The sequence below is a fragment of the Orcinus orca genome, chromosome 17, assembly GCF_937001465.1.
Source record: "Orcinus orca chromosome 17, mOrcOrc1.1, whole genome shotgun sequence".
In the NCBI taxonomy this organism is placed as follows: Eukaryota; Metazoa; Chordata; class Mammalia; order Artiodactyla; family Delphinidae; genus Orcinus; species Orcinus orca.
This window is the reverse complement of record NC_064575.1, coordinates 51,652,105-51,668,369: the sequence shown is the minus strand read 5'-3', so window position 1 is coordinate 51,668,369 and position 16,265 is coordinate 51,652,105. Positions and strand designations below refer to the sequence as shown.

Here is a 16,265-nt window from a genome sequence, read left to right as displayed (position 1 = left end):
TGCTATACACCTAAAGCTAACACAACATTTTAAATCAACTCTACCCCAATAAAAATTATAAAACAAAACAAAACAAACAAAAAAAGGTGGTACAAACAAGAAGAATAGTATACCAGTTGCAATGCTGTCCACACCCTGGTTCGTTCAGCATTTGCTTGTGCTCCTGGCTCTCCCAATCCAGGGGTCCTTCATCTCCCATTTGGAAGAGTTTGTTCACAGGTTTATGCAAAAACTGTAAAGGGCACGCCAATGGTTGATTTCCACCAATTAAATAGCAAGGGGAAGAGGAAAATTAAAAGGAACCATTCTAATCAGTACTCCTGCAGACTGTCAAGGTGACAAAAGAACAAGCTAGTCTGAGAAACTGTCACAGCCAGGAGGAACCTAAGAAGCCATGACGACTAAATGTATTCGTGTCATGGATGGGGTCCTGGAACAGAAACAGGGTATTGGGTAGAAACAAAAGAAATCCGATTAAAGTATGAACTTCGGTTAATAACATATCAGTATTGATTGATTGTGACAAATCTACCACAGTACCAGAAGATGCTAATACAGGAGAAAACCTTGTGTGGGGTACATGGGGACTCTGCGTTAGCTTCACAACTTTTCTGTAAATCTAAAGCTGATCTAAAACAATCATTTTTCCACAGAAGGAGTTATTCATTCGGTGAACATTTAGCAAATGTCTACACAGCAAGCACCCTGCCATGAGTCTCACTTGAAGTCTGGAGTTCCCGTGAATTTGCATCCTCCAAACTTCCCAATTGTCTCACTACAGAAAGGGTTAAAGGAGTAAACTGTCCCCTTGACCTTGCAGTAACCAATGTCAGTGTTTTCCAAAGGTAAATAAATTCGCTGTGAGATTTAATGGGTGTTAGAGAGAGAGGGAGAAGAGGGGTCATCTCTGGTTCAACAAATTTCAGAGAAATTAGATTAAAACAAATTAAACACGTTTCTTTATTATAGAACCTCTCAGAGCCTTTATTTTGCTTATGCATATTGCAGCTATCCAAAAAATATCTATAGAATGCAGCATTTCCCCAACTTATTTAACTATGAAACTCTTTTATTGCAGAACACTTTTGGGGATTAGCTTCCTCCTGAAAATACTTTGGAAAACACTATGCAGTCTAAAAAGAGGACTGAAATAGCTGAAAACTACCAAAGGAAAGGCCTGATACAGTGAATTGAAAAGAAACACGATGAAAATGATCTCGTTAGGCATTACTGATTTTAACTGGTTGCCTCAGGGACCTCAAGAGCCAGAAATTCTGCCAAACTAATTGCTGAAAATTTTTCATTTTATGCCCAAGGCCTTAAACAAGAGCCTAATGGACTATGTATCTTGTTAAATGTAACTGCACGAGGAAACTATTAACATTAGGCTCAGTTGATGTCCTTTGTGGCTGAACAAAAGGCATTTGTATCTCAATCCTTTGAAAAGTTACACAGATTTGGGTGGGCAATGAATATTTGGTCGAGATTGGTTACTGCAGAGATGAATAAATCATCCCTATCTTGGGGAACAAAGACAATTCAGTTTGCAAATAGCTGCAGACACCCAAATGTACCTTGGACAGCTAGAATCTTAGGAACTCATTTATGGAAACTGTACATTTTATTCCTTTAGACATGCAACTTTCTGAACCTAAATTGCATTTTAATTTAATCAGTTTGGGCAGTTGTATCTCTTCAGCAGAGATTAAAATAATAATAGGCTCAGACGGTGGGGGGCGTGTCAGTGGTCTTACAAATTTGTTTCAAAATATAACACATGACAGGGGATAAGACTTGACTCTTGACAACACAGGCTTTGTTATGGGATACAGAAGTAGCATTTTTACCAACCTCTGACTGCCTTTAGCACAATCCTTGAAGAATTGGAAAAATCTTGCTTGAGATGCATTTAAAGTAGCAGAAAAATTATTCTTGAGGAAACAGAAGACCTGTGATAGCGGAATAGGGTAAGGAATAAAAATTCAGCAGAAAGAGTGCAGGCTTTCTCCAGGGTGAAAGAGGTGGGTTTGAATCCTAGACCCATCGCGTGGAAGCTGAGTAACCTTGGGCAAGTGACTTTTGGAACCTCATCTTCCTCATCAGAAAAATGGGAACAATAATATCACATTTGCAAGGTTGTTGTAACAGAGACAGGGTTTGCAAAGTGCCTTTTATGGTACTGGACACCTACTATACCCTTAGTAAATGTTTACTCTAATAAGAAGGTACCATCTTCAATCTTAAACAGCAGAGTTTAGCAAGGATTCAAGCAAGTACTGGAGCATCACCACAGAACAACTGGAAACCATGTTTATAAGAAACAGAGGAGGGAAAATTTTTCAGGCCAGCTAAAAGTGAATGCTGTATGGAAAGAACAACTTAATTTGCATCAGCAGGGTTTTGGAAGGCAGGCAAGACTAATAAACTTTTAGCCATTTGGCATAACTGAACTCAATTACAGTGGTTCTGCTTAAGTCAAGTTTGTCAAATGGGCTTCTCTGTACTTCTCAGATCAAAACCTTCTAAAACTAGTAACTTCCTGGACTCAAATAAGAAAACTATTGGATCCTCAAAAATGATACAATGAAAGGGAACCAAGGAAATGTTTCCTAAAGTACATTCTGCGTGTTATTCAGGGGGAAAATCATGGAATTATATAATTTAGGAGCTGTTGGGTTAAACAAAGTTAAACCAGTTTCTAGGCTTCTTTGAAAAGTAATGCATATATATTCAACACACGATAAAAATTCAAACAGTAGAAAAGCACATAAAATGAAAAGTAAGATTTCTTCTCACTTCACCTTCTGTCCCCCAGTTCTTCACAAAATCAAGAATTGTACCAGTTTCTTGTTCTTCCAGACTCATTGTACACATCTATAAGCATCTTATTTAATCAATATATAGCTAGATATAGGTAAATAGCTTACATAAGTGGTAGCACACTAAACACACTTCTGCATCTTTCTTTCTTCACTTAATATATCTCGGGGGAAATATTGGTTCACTTGGATCAGTAGTTTTCAACTGGGGGTGATGTTAGATACATCTTTGATTGTCACATCTTGGGGGGTGTGGGTACCACAGGCAACTAGTGGGTAGAGTTCAGGGATGCTGCTAAATATCCTACAGTGCACAGAACAATCTCCTACAATAAAGAATTATCTAGCCCAGAGCAGCAATGGTGCCACTGAAATCTTGGTTTAGATCTATATCATTCTTTCTAATGGGCACATACTATTCCACTATATGGTTGAATCACAATTTGTATAACCAGTGCAATATAGTGGTCGTTTAGGTTATTTCAAGTCTTTGATTAGAAAAAAAAATCTGAAATGAATATTCTCATGCAATTGCAGAAGCATATCTATAAGATAATATTCTGTAAGCAGAAGGGGGGAGTCAAAGTTTGTGTGTATTTTTATCATAAATATTGTCAGTCATCCTCCAAAGATAATACAGCAATTTACATTGCCTTCGACAATGCATGCAAATTCCTGTTTCCTCATATCCTACCCAAAACAGTGTAGTAACATGATTTTCTTTATTTGCCAATCTGGTTTAAATAGTGATAGTTTTAAAATTTGTGTTTACTTATAAGTGAACTTGAACTTTTTTTCATACATTTAAAATCCATCAGTTATTTTTGTAAACTATCTGATCAGTTTTATTTAATACAACACTTCTCAGAGACTTTAATATGATCATCCTTATTGTGACTCTCCAAGAGACAGTGTTCAACATTTCCCAACTTTTATCCTTATAACCTTATTTTTAATAAATCACTTTCAGTAAACATGGTTCTATAAAACACTCTTGAAAATTACTGAAAACAAGATACCAGAATAAAAGTGACTTGTGAAAGGACTTTGAAAATTGTCCAAAGAATGTATAATAGTGATAATTATTTGGTGGCATTTTTAGCAGATCTGGAAACCCCTAACTCATGGTTAGAAGCAAGATCAATGAAAACTTGAGTTTTATAGACCCCTGTCAGTACTCATCAGGATTCTTTTCCTTGCAGACTAAAATCCAGTTGACTGAAACCCAACCAACTCAAACTAAGCTAGGCAAAAACCAAACCAAATCCAAACAAAACAATTTATTTGCTCATATAAATAAGCTTTGGGAAGGTCTTCGATTAAGCTGTGCCTCAAGCATGAGAGGTGCCAAGAACCCAGAATGTGAGGTTTTCCTCTCTTGCTCTCTTGCTTTTCCCTGCTCCTCTGTTCAGCTTTATTCTTTCAGCTGAGACACTCGTTGTTTCTATCCCCAGTATTTCACTACTTCACCATCAGAGAGATTGAAACACTTGCTCTCAGGCCCCAGCTTCAGAAGTACCAGGGAAGAGCTGGCTTATTGCCCATATCTGAGCCAAACAGTGGTGCCAGGGCCAGTAACCATGAGGAGGCTGAGCGCCCATTAGTGCCTCGTGATGGCAGTAGGAGAGGAGGTTTGCCGAGAAAAAGAACAAAGAGCGGTTCTCTTTCACCAATAGATGACATGACATCCTCCATGTTAACAGAAGAGACAGAAACATCCCTGGAGACTATAATCATCATGAACTAAGTGAAACTTGGCAAAGAAATTTTAAAGAATTTAATATTCAATGTCCTTGTGCAGCTTGTACAGATTTGCTAATGTTAAAAACAGCATCAGACACTGGAAAAAAGGTTCTTAATTCACTGGATTTGGACAGGTGAAGTAACAAATAACAAAAGGATTGCCAGCTGTGGGCCTTATGTAGATTTATAAGCAAGCCTTGCAAGATACAGAAAACCAATTCTCTGCTTCACATTCAAACGGCTAGAATAGTACCGAATGGGGAAAACTGGACTACTCAGTACAATAGTTTGAGCATTTATAAGTTGTATTAGCTTTCTATCCTCCCCGCCCCCCCCACTTTTTTTTTTTTAATTTTTTTATTTTTTCGGTACATGGGCCTCTCACTGTTGTGGCCTCTCCCGTTGCGGAGTACAGGCTCTGGACGCGCAAGCTCAGAGGCCATGGCTCATGGGCCCAGCCGCTCCGCGGCATGTGGGATCCTCCCAGACCGGGGCACGAACCCGTGTCCCCTGCATCGGCAGGCGGACTCCCAACCACTGCGCCACCAGGGAAGCCCCCGCCCCCCCACTTTTTAAATTGAAGTATAGTTGATACTGTGTTAATTTCAGGTTACAGCAAAGTGATTTAGTTATATACACACTTTTTTTTTCAGATTATTTTCCATTATAGTTTATTACAAGATATTGAATATAGTTCCCTGAGCAATACAGTAAAACCCTTGTTGCTTATCTATCTCACGTATAGTAGTTTATATCTGTTAATCCCATATTCCTAATTTATCCCTCCCCCCTCCCTTTCCCCTCTGGTAACCATAAGTTTGTTTTCTATGTCTGTGAATCTGTTTCTGTTTTGTATATAGATTCATTTGTATTCTCTTTTAGATTCTGCATATAAGTAATATCATATAATATTTGTTTTTCTCTGTCTGACTTACTTCACTTAGTATGATATCCTCTAGATCCATCCATGTTGCTGCAAATGGCAATATTTCATTCTTTTTTATGGCTGAGTAATATTCCATTGTGTGTATCATATATATATGTATATATATATATATATACACACATATATATGTAATCTTCTTAAACCAGTTGTCTGTTGATAGGCACTTGAGTTGTTTCCATGTCTTGGCTATTATAAATAGTGCTGCTATGAACACTGGAGTGTATGTATCTTTTCAAATTAGCATTTTCATCTTTTCCAGATATATGCCCAGGAGTGGGATTGCTAGATCATATGATAACTCTATTCTTAGTTTTTTAAGGAACTTTCATACTCTTTTCCATAGCAGCTGCACGAATTTACATTTCCACTGACAGTGTACGAAGGTTCCCTTTTCTCTACACCCTCTCCAGCATTTATTATTTGTAGACTTTTTGAAGATAGCCTTTCTGACCAGTGTGAGATGATACTTCACTGTGGTTTTGATTTGCATTTTTCTAATAATTAGCAATGTTGAGCATCTTTTCCTGTGCCTGTTGGCCATCTGTATGTCTTCTTTGGAGAAATGTCTATTTAGGTCTTCTGCCCATTTTTTGATTGGGTTGTTTGGTTTTTTTGATATTGAATTGTATGAGCTGATGGTATATATTGGATATTAACTTCTTGTCAGTTGCATTGCATCATTTGCAAATATTTTCTCCCATTCCATAGGTTGTCTTTTCATTTTGGTGATTGTTTCCTTTGCTGTGCAAAAGCTTTTAAGTTTGGTTAGGTCCCATTTGCTTATTTTTGCTTTTATTTCTTTTGCCTTGGGAGGCTGATCTAAGGAAATATTGCTACAATTTATGTCTGAGAACGTTTTGCCTATTTTCTCTTCTAGGAGTTTTATGATGTCATGTCATATTTAGGTCTTTAAACCATTTTGAGTTTATTTTTTTAAATGGTGTGAGGGAGTGCTCTAATTTCATTGAATAACATGTAGCTGTCCAGCTTTCCCAATACCACTTGCTGAAGAGACTGTCTTTTCTCCACTGTATATTCTTGTCTCCTTTGTTGTAGATTAATTGACCATAGGTGTGTGGGTTTATTTCTGGGCTCTCTATTCTGTTCCATTGACCTATATGTCTGTTTTTGTGCCAGTATCATGCTGTTTTTTTTTTTTTTCTTAAACTTTTTTTTTTTAATTTATTATTTGGCTGCGTCGGGTATTAGTTGTGGCACGCAGGATCTTTCATTGCAATGTGTGGGCTCTTCATTGTGGTGCACAGGCTTCTCTCTAGTTGTGGCACGTGGGCTCCAGAGCACATGGGCTCTCTAGTTGTGGTACGTGAGCTCAGTAGTTGGGGCACCCTGGCTTAGTTGCCCTGTGGCATGTGGGATCTTAGTTCTGTGACCAGAGATCGAACTGGTGTCCCCTGCATTGCAAGATGGATTCTTTTTTTTTTTTTGCGTACGCGGGCCTCTCACTGCTGTGGCCTCTCCCATTGTGGAGCACAGGCTCTGGACGTACAGGCTCATCGGCCATGGCTCACGGGCCCAGCCGCTCCGCGACATGTGGGATCCTCCCGGACCAGGGCACGAACCCGTGTCCCCTGCATCGGCAGGCGGACTTTCAACCACTGTGCCACCAGGGAAGCCCCCGCAAGATGGACTCTTAACCACTGGACCACCAGGGAAGTCCATCATGCTGTTTTAATTACTGTAGCTTTGTGGTATTGTCTAAAGTCTGGGAGGGTTATGCCTCCAGCTTTTTTCTTTTTCCTCAGGATTGCTTTGGCAATTCTGGGTCTTTTGTGCTTCCATATAAATTTTAGAATTATTTGTTCTAGTTCTGTGAAAAATGTCATGGGTATTTTGATAGAGATTGCATTAAATCTGTAGATTGCTTTGGATACTATGGCCGTTTTAACAATATTAATTCTTCCAATCTAAGAGCATGGGATATCTTTCCATTTCTTTGAGTCATCTTCAATTTCCTTTATCAATGTTTTATAGTTTTCAGCATATAGTTTTCAGTTTTATAGTTAACTCTTTGGTTACGTTTATTCCTAGTTTTTTTGTTGCTGCTGTTGTTGTTGTTTGTTTGCTTTGATGCAATTTTAAATGTTTTTTACTATCTTCTTTTTGATATTTCATTTTAGTATAATTGTAAGAAATGCAACAGATTTCTGTATATTAGTCTTGTATCCTGCTACCTTGATGAATTCATTTATTAGTTCTAATAGTTTTTGTGTGGAGTCTCTAGGGTTTTCTATATAGAGTATCATGTCATCTACAAACAGTGACAGTTTTACCTCTACCCTTCCAATTTGGATACCTTTTATTTCTTTTTCTTGTCTGATTGCTGTGGCTAGGACTTCTAATACTATGTTGAATAGAAGTGGTGAGAGTGGGAATCCTTGTCTTGTTCCTGAATTTAGCAGGAAGGCTTTCATCTTTTCACCTTTGAATATTATGTTGGCTGTGGTTAGTCATAAATGGTTTTTATTTTGTTTAGATATGTCCCCTCTGTACCCACTTTGGTGAGAGTTTTTATCATGAATGGATGTTGAATTTTATCAAATGCTTTTTCTGCATCTATTGAGATGATCATGTGGCTTTTGTCTTTTCTTTTGTTAATGTGGTGTATCACATTGATTGATTTGTATATATTGAACATCCTTGTGACCCTGGAATGGGTCCAACTTGATCATGGTGTATGATTCTTATGTCGTTGGATTTGGTGGGGTTTTTTTTTTTAATGTCTTATTATTTTCAGTAGCTTTAATTTTATATTTAAATTAGAATCCCCGATTCTTAAAAACCTTAATTTCCAGTGACAACCAAGAGGCAAGTAATAGTTACCAAAATCTGGGGAAACTATTTTAGATGATTTTTAGAACATAATTATTCTTATGGTTTACCTAAAAGCTCTTATCTCATTTATATTTAAAGTTTCATCATATCAAGTTATTTTTCTTGCTGACAAATTTGCAACAGATATAACAAGACTTCATTGAACTTTTATTAAACCTAGATGCAGTGAAAGTACTATACTTAATGTTGATGGCTCTAAAGACATGTCTATATTAATTAGATCAACAAACTTAAACATTAATACCAGGTATTAATTTAATACTATGTATTTCCCAGTTCACATGAACCTGAAACTCATTTAGCTTAATTTCTCTTGTATTTAGAATGGTTTGGTTTGTAAGCGCTTACTTTTCTTTAAGCCAATTAAATAGAGCTCATTTACAGATTAACCTCAGCAATGTTATCCAAAGACAAACAAACAGAGAGACATCATAGTTCTCATTTCAAAATTTCAGCCCTGAGTCAGGTACAGCAATGTAAAACCCATCAGTTTACAAAAGAGGATTAAAGTTGGTTTTCTGGCAGATGGAACAAATCAAGCTCACTTGTCTAGATGGCTTGTCTAGATGGCTAAACCCTTTCTACTAATATTTATGGAAAACAAGTCAAGTTCTAAATTACTGTACCCGCTTTTTCGAAATTTGCATTTTGAAAAGATGGCAGAGGTAAGGGTTCTCGAGAAGACCAGATAGACATTTGTATCTCAAAGATACAGGCAAGTTTCTCCTGGAATGACTTTGTTTCCCCTTTGTTTAGCATTTACAAGCCTCTTAAGATCTCCCATATTTATTAGAAAATCAATCAATTTGTTCCCCGCTGTCAATGTTACCCAGCCCCCCTGTGGGGAAATCAGAATCCGATGCCTCAAGTGCAAGGAAGTCTGATGGCCTCTTACAAGATATTGGGGCAAGGGAAATTGCCCTGCTGCATAAGTGGCTCCCGGTCCAAATTGGGTGCCCTGTCTGGTCTTAGATGGTGATACTAAACCAGGTCCCTGTGCCCCGGAGGTTACCATAGAAACTTCTATTTGATCCCCTTGGGTAGGGGAAACAGGAGGCAGTGAATATGTTGGCAGCATGGGAGGGGGCAGTTGGAACAACTGCCAGTGCCGCCAGCTCGGCCACTGGGGGAGCTGGATAGGCTGGAGGGGGGTTTCAGTTTTGAAATAACATGTCCCCACTCTCATTTTTTTCTATTCACTTGTAGAACAGGTTTCCCCTTGGGTTTCCTTTCAGATCCCTGAACCATAAGGTGGCAGCCCTCTGACTCCTTTTCCTCCTGATGCAATATAGCATAAATGCTCCTACATATGGAATCTCAACTCTTTTCCCTGCTCTTTTTTTTAAAATAAATTTATATATTTATTAATTTATTTTTGGGTGTGTTGGGTCTTCATTGAGGTGCACGGGCTTCTCATCTCGGTGGCTTGTCTTGTTGCGGAGCACAGGCTCTAGGTGCGCGGGCTTCAGTAGTTGTGGCACGCAGGCTCAGTAGTTGTGGCTTGCGGGCTGTAGTGCGCAGGCTCAGTAGTTGTGGCACACAGGCTTAGTTGCTCTGCGGCATGTGGGATCTTCCTGAACCAGGACTTGAACTCATGTCCCCTGCATTGACAGGCGGATTCTTAACCACTGCACCACCAGGGAAGTCCTTCCCTGCTCTTCTGCAGAACATTTCTAACTGTGAGATTGTGTAATAATTGAGTGAGCCATTCAGGGGCCATCGTTCTTCTGATCCTAACATATATTGGGTCCACACCCTATTACAATAATACATCATGTCTTTCTTAGTCATAGGCTCACGGGTATGTTTTGCCCATTTATCTAATATATTCCCCAAAGGGCTCTCCTTCAGGATAGATATTTTCCACTTTTAAAAGTTTGATAACACCAAGACAGAAAAGACGCAGACAAATTCCAACACAAAAGGCACAAGTTCTAGCACTGATGCACACAAAACCAAGAGAAAACCAAGACAAGACCAACAAACCAGTTCCCAAATCGGGTAGACTTACCCTACAAAACCAATGAACTAGTTCCCAGTGAACCGCTTCCCAGAATCAGGTAGAGTCCAACAACAATTCCCCCTTCTAGCAGGGTACCTCCACCAGATTGGCTTTCCCATAAAGGAAAAACCCAGACTGAGGGGAAAATATGTTCCTAGCGTGCATGCCGGAGTGACTTACCCTCCAGAATCGAATCGAGTCCATCGACTTGTAGCCCCAGATGGAACTGAAGTTCCCGAAATGGAAGTTTGTTGGTTCCTTGCCTCAACTGCCAAGTGCTGGGGTAGCTGGTGCCGCTTCAAGGGAACTTTGAAGGGAAGATCCTCAGGACAATGGTCCTGGCAGCTGCTAGGGCCCTGCCCCAATATTCCCTGAGCGGGGCCGGCTAGCCATGAGCAGCAAGGCTCCTGGCTGGCTAAGCCAAATTTGTTACTGCGTCCAAGCTCGCCCCGCTCGCTGGACGACAGGCGAACGAATCGGAGATGAGGTGTTGAGGCAAAGGAATACAACTTTATTTGGAAATCTGGCAGACTGAGAAGATGGCAGACTAGTGTCTCTGAAAAACCATCTTATCTGGGTCTGGATGCCAGTTTCTTTTATAGAATCAGAGGGAGAGGCGGTGAGGAAGTGAAGTAAAAGGGCCATCAGTCTTGCAAAACATCTCCTGGAATCTAGATGCGGTTTTGTAATAGCTTTCTGTTTGCTGCTCTAACATTACCACAAGCTTAGTGGCTTACAGGATACAAATTTATCTTACAGTTCTGGAGGTCAGCAGTACAAAATGGGTCCCAGTGCTAAAATCCAGGTGCTGGCAGGGCTGCATTCCCTTCTAGAGACTTCAGGGGAGAATCGGCTTCCTCGCCTTTTCCAGTTTCTAGAGGCTGCCCACATTCCTTGGCTCTGGTCCCTTCCCCCCATCTTCAAAGCCAGCAGGTTCAGCCTTTCTCACATCACATCATTCTGACTCACGTCCATTGTCACATTTCTTTCTCTGACTCTGTCTCCTCTTCTGCCTCCCTCTTCTACTTTTAAGGACTCTTGTGATTGCATTGTGCCCATGTGGATAATTCAAGATAATTTCTCTATGTTGAGGTTGGCTGATTAGAAACCTAGATTCCACCTTCAATCTTTTTTAAAAATTAATTAATTAATTTGGTTGCTCCAGGGCTCCTTAGTTGCAGCAGGCAGGCTCCTTAGTTGCGGCTTGCAGGCTCCTTAGTTGTGGCATACGAACTCTTAGCTGCAGCGTGTGTGTGGGATCTAGTTCCCTGACCAGGGATCAAACCCGGGGCCCCTGCATTGGGAATGTGGAGTCCTCACCACTGCACCACCAGGGAAGTCCCCATCTTCAATCTTAATTCGCCTTTGCCGTGTAATGTGCCACGTTCAATGGGGATTAGGATGCAGACATATTTGAGGAGGCATTATTCTACCTACCACACAAATTAAGAACTTAAAGACAGCATCAGGAATTTACTGGGACATGCGCGTTCCTGCCGAAAGGGGGGTGAATTTCCCAGCTCCAGGAATTTGTGGCAGAGCGGGCAAATAACCGCGGCTCTCCAGGAGCCCCGATGCTCGCACCACGTTGAGGCGCCAAGCAGGCGAAACCGCAACACATCACCTGGGAGGAGGACCAGGGCGACCAGGAGGACAGCAGCCGCAGCAGGGAGCCCCAGAGCATGCATACGCGGCGCCGGCGGCGGGGAGCCGGGTGCTCCAATGAACTCCCCAGGGGGTGGCGGTGACGTGACTGTGGACCGAGCAGGGATAAAGAGGCCTCGGCGGGAGGAGACTCACATCTGTGAGAAACGCCGTGCCAAGTTGTTCAGTTTCTCAGAATTCTTAGACCATAAGAAAAATCGCACTAAACATCCACCTGTCCTCATCATGAACGACAGCGAGGGGCCGGTGCCTTCAGAAGATTTCTCCGGGGCTGTGCTGAGCCACCAGTCACACAGCCCAAGCAGGAAGGATGGTCACAGAGAGGATGATGGCAGCTCAGGGGACACGAAGGAGAAGCCGGGGCAGAGTCCGTCGTGTACTTCAAGACGGAGGCCGCCCTGCCACCCACACCTCAGGACATAAGCTATTTACCCAAAGGCAAAGTGGCCAACACCAATGTCACGCGTCAAGCACCACGGGGCACCAAGGCAGCCGTGAACCGGCGGAGCGCGGACGCGCCCCCAGCCCTGCTGCCCGGCGCCAGCAGCATCCCCTGGGTCCTCGAGCAGATCCTGTGTCTGCAGCAGCAGCAGATCCAGCTCGCGGAGCAGATCTGCATGCAGGTGAACCTGTGGACCTCCCACGCCCTCAACTGCAGCGGCGTGGCCGGACCCGACTCCCTGAAGACGCTGGGCGGCCACGTGTCCCAGCAGGCTTCGGCGGCTGTGGCTCTACTCATCCGGAAAGCGGGGAGCCCAGCTTTGCCCCCTGAACACCTTGAAACCAGCCAAGCTACCTCACACCAGCATCCCTTCCGTTGCCAGCTCCGCGTCCCCGGCGCTGACGCCCTTCTCCCTGAAGCCAGATGGGACCCAGGTACTACCCAGTGTCCTGTCGCGCCCCTCGGGGGTGTTGCTACCTCAAGCCCCAGGCTCTGTGCTCTTCCAGAGCCCCTTCTCCGCCATGGCATTAGACCCGTCCAAGAAAGGGAAAGGAAGCCACCGAGTGTCTCCCCGGTACATGTCAAACCCAAGGACAAAGTCCTCTACAAGCACAAGTGTAAGTACTGTAGCAAGGTTTTGGGGACTGATAGCTCCTTGCAGATCCACCTCCGCTCCCACACTGGAGAGAGACCCTTCGTGTGCTCTGCCTGCGGCCACTGGTTCACCACAAAGGGCGGCCTCAAGGCGCACTTCCATCAGCATCCCCAGGTGAAGGCAAACCCCCAGCTGTTTGCCAAGTTCCATGACAAGATGGCGTCAGGCAGTGGCCTTCCCTACGCGCTCTCTGGCCCTGTCTCCATAGATGAATATCTCTAAGGAGAGCCCATCTTTGCGATAGGGACCCCCAATGTAGGGCTACCTCAGAATCTCTCTTTGGGGACTAACCCCAAGGACCTCATGGTGGCCCATTGCCCAACAATCTGCAGCCCAGGCCTTCTCCGGAAAGTGAGGGTGGATCCATCCTACCCGGGGTGAGGTTAAACCATAATCCCCTGAGGGTTGGTGGCTTCCAAGGGAGCGGGACACCTGAGCTGGGGTCAGAGACCCTGAAATTTCAGCAGCTGGTGGAGAACATCAACAAGACCACCACCGATCCCAACGAATGTCTCATATGCCACCGTGTCTTAAGCTGCCAAAGTTCCCTCATAATGCATTACTGCACCCACACCGGGGAGAGGCTGTTCCAGTGTAAGATCTGTGATTGAGCCTTCTCCACCAAAGGCAACCTGAAGACGCACTTTGGGGTGCACTGGACCAACACGTCCATAAAGATGCAGCATTCGTGCCCCATCCGCCAGAAGAAGTTTACCAACGCGGTCATGCTGCAGCAGCATATTCAGATGCACACGGGTGGTCAGATTCCCAACACGCCTCTGCCGGAGAATCCCTGTGACTATATGTGTCCCGAGCCAATGATGGTCGATGAAAATGTCAGTACAAGCATTGTCTGTCATGATGATGTCGAGAGCATCGATGTAGATGAAGTCTGCTCCTAGGAGGCCCCTGGCAGCTCCTTGAAGCTCCCCATGCCCCTTCCCAGCATCCACTCGCCATCACCTACTCTAGGGCTGGCCTCGGTGGCTTCCCTAGATGCCCTGGGGAAGGCGGGTCTCGCTGGTCTTGTCCTGCAGCGACAGAGCAGCCGAGAAAATGGTTCAGTGGAGAGTGATGGCTTGACCAACGACTCTTCCTCCTCAGTGATGGGGGACCAGGAGTATCTGAGCCGAGGTCCAGATGTCCTGGAGACCACGTCCTTCCAGGCAGTCTCCCCAGCCAATAGCCAAGCGGAGAGTGTCAAGTCCAAGTCTCCCGATGCTGGTGGCAAAGTGGAGAGCTCCGAGAACAACCGCACTGAGATGGAAGGTCAGAGCAGTGGCCCACCGACATTTATCTGAGCCCAGCCAACCTATGTCAAAGTTGAAGTTCCTGGTGCATTTGTTGGTCCTGCGACCATGTCTGCAGGTATGACACCCTTGTTAGCGGTCTAGCCCCGAAGACAGGCCAAGCAGCACAGCTGCACGAGGTGCAGGAAGAACTTCTCACCTGCGAGCGCGCTTCAGATTCACGAGCAGACTCACACTGGGGAGAAGCCTTCCGTGTGTAACATTTGTGGGCAAGCTTCTACCACCAAAGGCAACTTGAAGGTCCATTATATGACGCATGGGGCCAACAAGAGCTCAGAACGCCGTGGCAGGAAGCTGGCCATGGAGAACACCATGGCTCTATTAGGAACGGACGGAAAGAGGGTCCCCGAGATATTTCCCAAGGAAATCCTGGCCCCTTCAGTGACGGTGGACCCTGTTGTGTGGAACCAGTACACCACCATGCTCAATGGTGACCTGGCTATGAAGACCAACGAAATCTCCATGATCCAGTGTGGTGGCATTCCCACCCTCCCGGTGTCGCTGGGGGCCAGGTCTGTGGTGAATAACACTGCTACCTCCAAGATGGACGGCTCCCAGTCGGCCATGAGTGCCGAGATGGAGAAGCCGGGAGCTGCCGACAGCATCCCCAAACACCAGTTCCCTCACTTCCTGGAGGAAAACAAGATGGCCACCAGCTACGCTACAGGAGAGCGCACGTCGAAGGAGCAGTGCAGTGACCTCTCTAGAACTGTACCTCTTTTGTTTGTTTTCCTTAAAGATCCCCATCTCCTCCAGTTTTCTTCCTGATGTGCAAATAATGTTTTGAGTTGTGACCGCAACCTCAGGCACATCCTACAGTCACAATGTTGCTATGCTGCTTTGCAAAAACAAACAAACAAAAAGAAAAAAAATCATGCTAAAACAAATACAGACTAGTAATTTTTTTTAATTTTGGAAAGAAGCGAGTCTTGCAGAGTACTTTTGTTACTTGCAACAAACTATATACATAAAACCTTTGTACAACCTAGAGTAACTGTTTCCAAAGACTGTCACCTATTTCAAGTTGGAAGGTGTTGAACCACCATGGAGAAGACAACTGTTTTGCCTGTTTGGGGGTTGGGAGTGGGTAGGTGGGTATTGTGTACTTACTTCTGGGGTGACTGTATGCTGGTAAATGGACGTCTGTTTAGGGACCTGTTTTGTATTCTCCCAACCCTACACCCATTTTTCTCTTCTTTTTTGAATGTACTTTTTTGTTTTTTAAACCAAGGTTGTAGAATTCCAAATTTTTTTTCAACCTTGGAACCTTAAGTAGAATGCCCTAAAGTAGACGGATTTTAGTCCTTAGAGAGTCAACATGTGTGTTGCTGCTTATTTAAATGCAGTTCAGTTGGAGCCCCAAGAGTGCCAAGGTCCTCCCTATGCTTTCCAGATGCTCTTCTTCTTCCTAAAACCAGGAGAGGTGAGCACCTGAGCAGGGAATCTCAGGTGACTTAATTTAGTTCACCAGTGCCTACTCTGAAGAGCTGGGTGTCCATTCTTGAAGAAACAAGCTCACCAGAAGGGCATGTTTTCTTATTATATACTAATAACTTCTTATACTAATTTGTACCAGAAGTTCCTTGATTGTGACTTACGCCAAGTAATTATGAAGATTTTTTTTTTTTCCTGAGTATTGCATGAAGGCTACCAAGTTGGAACAGGCAAGTCTTGGGTGTGAAAGCTTTAATTTATCTACATCATGCATGTGTTATTTTTGTAGCTATAGTCTCTGTTTTCTTATTTGTTGACGGCTGAAGTGTTCCTAGGCCCTGTTGTAAACCTAAGAGTTGATGTATTCGTGGAGCAGCTGGAAGTTCAAGATGTTGT

At 43.4% G+C, this 16,265-nt stretch overlaps 1 pseudogene; it reads left to right on the top strand.

The window, feature by feature from the left end:
• The first annotated feature begins 394 nt into the window (after positions 1 to 394).
• Positions 395 to 15,203, top strand: LOC101270954 (sal-like protein 4; annotated as a pseudogene).
• Positions 15,204 to 16,265: the final 1,062 nt, after the last annotated feature.